Source organism: Battus philenor, unplaced genomic scaffold, assembly GCF_028537555.1.
Source record: "Battus philenor isolate CCGP_79_NKW_IND1 unplaced genomic scaffold, ilBatPhil1.0.hap1 SCAF_62, whole genome shotgun sequence".
Classification (NCBI taxonomy): Eukaryota; Metazoa; Arthropoda; class Insecta; order Lepidoptera; family Papilionidae; genus Battus; species Battus philenor.
Window position 1 is genome coordinate 30,001 of NW_027181729.1, and position 7,588 is coordinate 37,588.

General features: G+C 53.5%; 2 non-coding genes across 2 annotated transcripts; both read left to right on the top strand.

Annotated features, from left to right (window-relative positions):
• Nucleotides 1–980: 980 nt before the first annotated feature.
• LOC137930749 (small subunit ribosomal RNA) lies at nt 981–2,884 on the top strand. The gene has a single exon (XR_011108916.1). It is a non-coding gene; the product is annotated as a small subunit ribosomal RNA (ribosomal RNA).
• An 807-nt stretch (nt 2,885–3,691) lies between these two features.
• Nucleotides 3,692–3,848, top strand: LOC137930755 (5.8S ribosomal RNA). The gene has a single exon (XR_011108922.1). It is a non-coding gene; the product is annotated as a 5.8S ribosomal RNA (ribosomal RNA).
• Nucleotides 3,849–7,588: the final 3,740 nt, after the last annotated feature.

Genomic DNA, 7,588 nt, shown 5'->3' on the forward strand with positions numbered 1-7,588 from the left:
GACTGGCGCGAGACGCGCCGGTCGGCCGAATAGAGTTCTCTCCGATGCTCTTCTGTTTTGTTTTGTTTGTTGGTGGTTGTGGAGTGTGGAGTGTGTTTTTTTGGTTGGTGGGGTGTGTGTGGTGTGGTGGTGTTAGTTTGTTTGCGGAGATTGCGTTTTTTTTAGATTTAGTTTTTTTTTTTTTTTTTTAAATAAAAAAAAAAAAAATTAAAAATTATTCTTAGAAAACGCGCGCGAATCGAACAAAACTAATAACACCGATACACAAACAACGCGCGCCACCAACGAGAACGCCCGAAACTGAAACTTCTATAACCGACAAACGCACGAACGACACAGCGGCGGCGGAGGAGGGAAGAAAAAGGGGATCATCTCCCCACAACAACACACCGTAAACTGTGTCGGACGACGTCTCCGTTATGTAAGAGCGGAAGGCGTAAGAGAACGTCTCGTTTAATTAACGCGAACGGCGTTGGGCTCCCGAGTCGACTTCGGGGCGGCCCTTAACGCATCGCATCAACGAGCTCGTCGCGCGCTAGTCGCGCGACGGTCGATCATGATATATAAATCAAGGATTTCGGATCTCTCTAAAACCGGGCTGGAAATCGGTCATTGTTCGTTTTGCGAAACGATATTTTATAAAAGTGAAGATTTGTATGTGTCTCGTCAAAGAACGTTCCGATGAATCGGACGCGATGCCGCGTCCAAAGTAAATCTGGACGAACGCGAGGCGAGTGTTGAGATATACATTTTCCTCCGTGAACAGATAGAAAAACGAATTCATTTTGTTGTTGCGGTGTGGTGTTGTGTGTGTATTGTAATAAATACGCACGCACGCACGCACGCAAAAAGCTACCTAGGCACCGGCGCGTCACGGCGTTTCGAACGTCCGACGCGTCGCTTGTCACACGTCTATCATATCATCATCACCCTCATATCTCTCGTATGTGCGGTGTTGGTGTGTGTTAGCTCTAGCTAGCTCCCTGGTTGATCCTGCCAGTAGTTATATGCTTGTCTCAAAGATTAAGCCATGCATGTCTCAGTGCAAGCCGTATTAAGGCGATACCGCGAATGGCTCAATATATCAGTTTTGGTTCCTTAGATCTTACCTCGGTTACTTGGATAACTGTGGTAATTCTAGAGCTAATACATGCAATCAGAACTCTGACCAGTGATGGGATGAGTGCTTTTATTAGATCAAAACCAATCGACGGAGGGCCTCGCGTCCGAAGTCGTTAATTTTGATGAATCTGGATAACTTTTGCCGATCGCATGGTCCAGCACCGGCGACGCATCTTTCAAATGTCTGCCTTATCAACTTTCGATGGTAGTTTCTGCGACTACCATGGTTGTCACGGGTAACGGGGAATCAGGGTTCGATTCCGGAGAGGGAGCCTGAGAAACGGCTACCACATCCAAGGAAGGCAGCAGGCGCGCAAATTACCCACTCCCGGCACGGGGAGGTAGTGACGAAAAATAACGATACGGGACTCTTACGAGGCCTCGTAATCGGAATGAGTACACTTTAAATATTTTAACGAGGAACAATTGGAGGGCAAGTCTGGTGCCAGCAGCCGCGGTAACTCCAGCTCCAATAGCGTATACTAAAATTGTTGCGGTTAAAAAGCTCGTAGTTGCATTTGTGCGCCGCGCTGTCGGTGCACCGCATCCGCGGTGATACTGACACGTCTGCGGAGCATATCGTCGGTGAGCCGTCGGTAAAACGGCGGTTCAATATCAAAATCCTATCGCGGTGCTCTTCGGTGAGTGTCGAGATGGGCCGACAATTTTACTTTGAACAAATTAGAGTGCTCAAAGCGGGCTCAAAATGCTGCTTGAATATTTCGTGCATGGAATAATAGAATATGATCTCGGTTCTATTTTGTTGGTTTTCAGAACTCCGAGGTAATGATTAATAGGGATAACTGGGGGCATTCGTATTGCGACGTTAGAGGTGAAATTCTTGGATCGTCGCAAGACGAACATCAGCGAAAGCATTTGCCAAAGGTGTTTTCATCAATCAAGAACGAAAGTTAGAGGTTCGAAGGCGATTAGATACCGCCCTAGTTCTAACCGTAAATATGTCATCTAGCGATCCGCCGACGTTACTACGATGGCTCGGCGGGCAGCTTCCGGGAAACCAAAGATTTTGGACTCCGGGGGGAGTATGGTTGCAAAGCTGAAACTTAAAGGAATTGACGGAAGGGCACCACCAGGAGTGGAGCCTGCGGCTTAATTTGACTCAACACGGGAAATCTCACCAGGCCCGGACACCGGAAGGATTGACAGATTAACAGCTCTTTCTTGATTCGGTGGGTGGTGGTGCATGGCCGTTCTTAGTTGGTGGAGCGATTTGTCTGGTTAATTCCGGTAACGAACGAGACTCTAGCCTGCTAAATAGGCGTCGTCATTTAGGTGTGCGCCGCTCCGGTGGCGCAACTCACTGGCGACGTATTAAAATTCTTCTTAGAGGGACCGGCGGCTTCGAGCCGCACGAGATTGAGCAATAACAGGTCTGTGATGCCCTTAGATGTCCTGGGCCGCACGCGCGCTACACTGAAGGAATCAGCATGTTCTCCCTGGCCTAGAGGCCCGGGCAACCCGTTGAAACTCCTTCGTGCTGGGGATTGGGGTTTGCAATTATCCCCCATAAACGAGGAATTCCTAGTAAGCGCGAGTCATAAGCTCGCGTTGATTACGTCCCTGCCCTTTGTACACACCGCCCGTCGCTACTACCGATTGAATGATTTAGTGAGGTCTTCGGACCGACACGCGGTGGCTTCACGGCCGTCGGCGTTGCTGGGAAGTTGACCAAACTTGATCATTTAGAGGAAGTAAAAGTCGTAACAAGGTTTCCGTAGGGGAACCTGCGGAAGGATCATTAACGTGTGTGTATGTGTGCGAGACGCGTGATATGTTCACGAACGTTGTTGCGCCGCTGTTGCTGTTGTTGCTGTTGCGACGACGACGACGACGACGACGACGACTTCGTACATACCGTGTTTACACATATATATATGTAATACATCCATAATGATATATATATATACGACATATATACATATATATGTACGTACGCGCGCGCTGCTGTTCGTATCTAATGCGGACGAGCGCGCGCGCGTGTGCGTGCGTGTGTGTGTGCGTGTTTGTATATATGTATAAAAAATAAAATGTGAAATAATTGTCTCTAGCGTCTATTACGCCTAACGGCGCAGCGGCGACGGCGCCGTGGCGGTGGCCGGTGGCGGTGGTGGCATTCGTCGAAAGTGCTACCGCCGCCGCTGCCTCCGCCGCCGTCGAAGCGGCCGGGTGGCGGAAAAACGCCGAGAGACGAGCGCCGACCGGGGCATACCAAACGGAGCGTTCGAAGCGGTGAAAATCCCCACTGCCTAGCTCAGGCCCTTTATTGTCGGTTGGCGCTATACAAAACGAAATTTAAGCGGTTAGAAAGATGACAATGTCGTGCGTCACGCCAGCTCGTTGGGGGGTGCGCGGGTCGTCGTCGTTCATCATTCTAAAGGATTCGCGTCGGGGCGTTAAGCTTTTTCGGTGCCGTTTCTTTATGAACGCCTCGGCGCACATGAATTCGACCAACTTTCGACGTTAATACATAAAAACGGACAATCAAGTGGCCGACGGCGAGAGCCGTAGGCCGCTACCGTAAGTAATAACAACATTAAGAAAAAACCATTACCCTGGACGGTGGATCACTTGGCTCGCGGGTCGATGAAGAACGCAGTTAACTGCGCGTCATAGTGTGAACTGCAGGACACATTTGAACATCGACATTTCGAACGCACATTGCGGTCCGTGGAGAAATATCCAGGACCACTCCTGTCTGAGGGCCGGCTGTTAAAATATAAAAACCACACTGTTCGGTGTAGAACGCGCGCTACGTGCGCTCGCGCCGGTCGATGCGCGCGGCGGTGACGCGCGACGCGGCGGCGGCGGGTTGGTGGGGGGTGATGAACGAGCTCGCGGACGGTGCGATGGGACGATCTCTAATAAGAGTCTCTCGTCCGCGCCGCCGCGGCTCTCACTCTCTCTCTCTCACTATCCGCCGTCGCTGTCGTCGCGCTGCCGCTGCCGCACTACCGCGCGCGGGCGAGCGGGCGCGCGCTCTTTCGAACAATTGACGGTTTCCGTTGAACGTTCTTCGCGACGGACGACGGACGGCGGGGTGCTGCACCCCTCACGTCCGCGTACGCGCGGAGCGCGTTTACGGTCCGTTTAAATATATCGAATTGTATTGAATATGAAACGAGTGTGAAAAGATTACACGCATCGCTAAGACGCGAGTCTTCGTAGTGCGGTCTTCGTCCGAGCTCATCGGTTCGTGTATACGATATAATAAAATATATCGGAAGCACAGACGACGCGTCTCCGACGGATGCGACCGGCAGGCGGTGAATGTTTTCTTGCGCGGCAAGCGTAACGCACACACAAACATATGTAAGTAAACATTACGTGATGTTCATGTGCGCGCGCGCCTAGCCCGATGCGAGAGAGTTCACCGCTCGTCGTCGCTACGCATCCGTATTATGTCGGTGATACGCGTCGTCGTTCCAGTGCGAACGTTATATTATCGTATCGATACGGACCGATACCGAAAGGGCCGGACGATCGATCGCTAACGAAAAGTACTCGCGCTCGCGTATGCGTGTCGAGATTTTCGTTTACGCTCGTATCATCATAATCATCATCATCGTCATCGTCGTCGTTCATCGCGCAACGCGTGTTGTGTGTGCAGCGTTGCGTTGTGCGTGCGCGCGTCTAGAGACCTCTAAGGACTCGCGACGCGCGCGCCTCGCGCACGCGCACTCGCTCTGCGACGCGCGATGATCGCGACGGTGGGGGTGGTGTACGGTAGGCGGACTCGACGTCCGAAGGGCGTCCCGCGACGACGACCGGCCGCCGTGCGCGCTTGCTTGCTTGCGCGCGCGGTCCGTCGGTTCGTCGTCGTCAAAAATATAATAAGGGACGTCGCGTACGGATATCGCGTCTGCCTCGAATTTTTATCGTTGGCCTCAGATCAGGGAGGATCACCCGCCGAATTTAAGCATATTAGTAAGCGGAGGAAAAGAAACTAACAAGGATTTCCCTAGTAGCGGCGAGCGAACAGGAAAGAGCCCAGCACTGAATCCCGCGATCGTCTCGAGCGCGGGAGATGTGGTGTTCGGGAGGTTCCGCTTTCTCGTCGTCGATACTCCTGTCCAAGTTCGTCTTGAACGGGGCCGTTTTCCCGCAGAGGGTGCCAGGCCCGTAGCGACGGAGGGCGGCGGCGAGAGGGACTCTCCTAAGAGTCGGGTTGCTTGAGAGTGCAGCCCTAAGTGGGTGGTAAACTCCATCTAAGGCTAAATATAACCGCGAGACCGATAGCGAACAAGTACCGTGAGGGAAAGTTGAAAAGAACTTTGAAGAGAGAGTTCAAGAGTACGTGAAACCGTTCAGGGGTAAACCTGCGAAACTCGAATGAACGAACGGAGAGATTCATCGTCATTCCGCGGCGTACGCGCCCGCGCTCTGATGCGACGTCCGGTCCGCCTTTAATCGGGCGCTGTATCGCGTCGCACGGGCCGGTGCGCGTCGACGTCCGCGGAGGGCGTGCACTTCTCTCTCAGTAATGCATCGCGACCCGTTCGGGTGTCGATCTAAGCGCCGCCGACGGGCAGCCCAGCGTTCACTTCGCGCGAGCGGAGTCAGGACGTTGGACCGTTTCGCGGTAGCCGATCGGCCGCCGGACGGTATAATGATAAGAATCGCGCACGCGCTCTCTAAAGGCGCGTCCGGCCCGACGCAAGATAACGTCGTACACGAGGTCCTGCCCGAGCGCGGACCTCGTTGCGGCGCGTCTGTCGTCGCAGCCGTGCTGTCTCGGACCGTGCGCGTCTCTGTCTGCGATGATTCAGTTTCGGGCACTCGCAGGACCCGTCTTGAAACACGGACCAAGGAGTCTAGCATGTGTGCGAGTCATTGAGTATTTGTATAAACTGAAAGGCGCAACGAAAGTGAAGGCGCGCGCTAGCCGCGCGCTCAGGGAGGATGGAGTGTACGTCCTTTGCGATCTGCACTCTCGCACTCCCGAGGCGTCTCGTTTCCAATCCGTGAATGCAGGCGCGCTCTGAGCAGAGATGCTGGGACCCGAAAGATGGTGAACTATGCCTGGTCAGGTCGAAGTCAGGGGAAACCCTGATGGAGGACCGTAGCGATTCTGACGTGCAAATCGATCGTCGGAACTGGGTATAGGGGCGAAAGACTAATCGAACCATCTAGTAGCTGGTTCCGTCCGAAGTTTCCCTCAGGATAGCTGGCGTCGATGAAGAACAGTCTCATCCGGTAAAGCGAATGATTAGAGGCATTGGGGCCGAAACGACCTCAACCTATTCTCAAACTTTAAATGGGTGAGAGCTCCGGCTTACTCGAACGATGAAGCCGGAGATCTGATGACGGTGCCAAGTGGGCCAATTTTGGTAAGCAGAACTGGCGCTGTGGGATGAACCAAACGTAGTGTTAAGGCGCCCAAAAAACGCTCATGGGACACCATGAAAGGCGTTGGTCGCTCATGACAGCAGGACGGTGGCCATGGAAGTCGGAATCCGCTAAGGAGTGTGCAACGACTCACCTGCCGAAGCAACCAGCCCTGAAAATGGATGGCGCTGAAGCGTTTTGCCTATACACTACCGTTACGGGCATATACGGCGAGCGCGTTTCGCGCGCACGCTTTATTAGGCCGTAACGAGTAGGACGAGCGCGGCGGAGAGCGCAGAAGGGTCTGGGCGCGAGCCCGCCTGGAGCCTCCGTCGGTGCAGATCTTGGTGGTAGTAGCAAATACTCCAGCGAGGCCCTGGAGGACTGACGTGGAGAAGGGTTTCGCGTGAACAGTAGTTGCTCGCGAGTCAGTCGATCCTAAGCTCAAGGAGAGATCTTATGTCGATGCGGCGTGTTTATTTTTATTTTTTTTGAAAACAAAAAATTTAAGAACTAAATAACGCCCTTTGAGCGAAAGGGAATCCGGTTCCTATTCCGGAACCCGGCAGCGGAACCGTTTCAATAATCGTTCCCTCGTTTCAAAGCGAGTGTTCGACGGGGTAACCCGAAGTGGCCTGAAGACGCCGCCGAGGGGTCCGGGAAGAGTTTTCTTTTCTGCCTGAGCGTTCGAGTTCCATGGAATCCTATAGAAGGGAGATATGGTTCGGAACGCGAAGAGCACCGCATTTGCGGCGGTGTCCGGATACTCTCTGCGGACCTTGAAAATTCAGGTGAGGGATGTACGTGGAGATGTCGCGCCGGTTCGTACCCATATCCGCAGCAGGTCTCCAAGGTGAAGAGCCTCTAGTCGATAGAATAATGTAGGTAAGGGAAGTCGGCAAATTGGATCCGTAACTTCGGAATAAGGATTGGCTCTGAGGACCGGGGCGTGTCGGGTTTGGACGGGAAGCGGATGCGGCCGGTGCCGGGCCTGGTCGATGCTCGTTCTACGTTACACGTGCGCGTTTCGCTTCGGCGTGCGCGCGCGCGTTCGTGGGCGCGGGCTGAATCCGGACCCGCGTTCCGGCCTTCCGCGGATCTTCCTAGCCGTAAGGGCGGG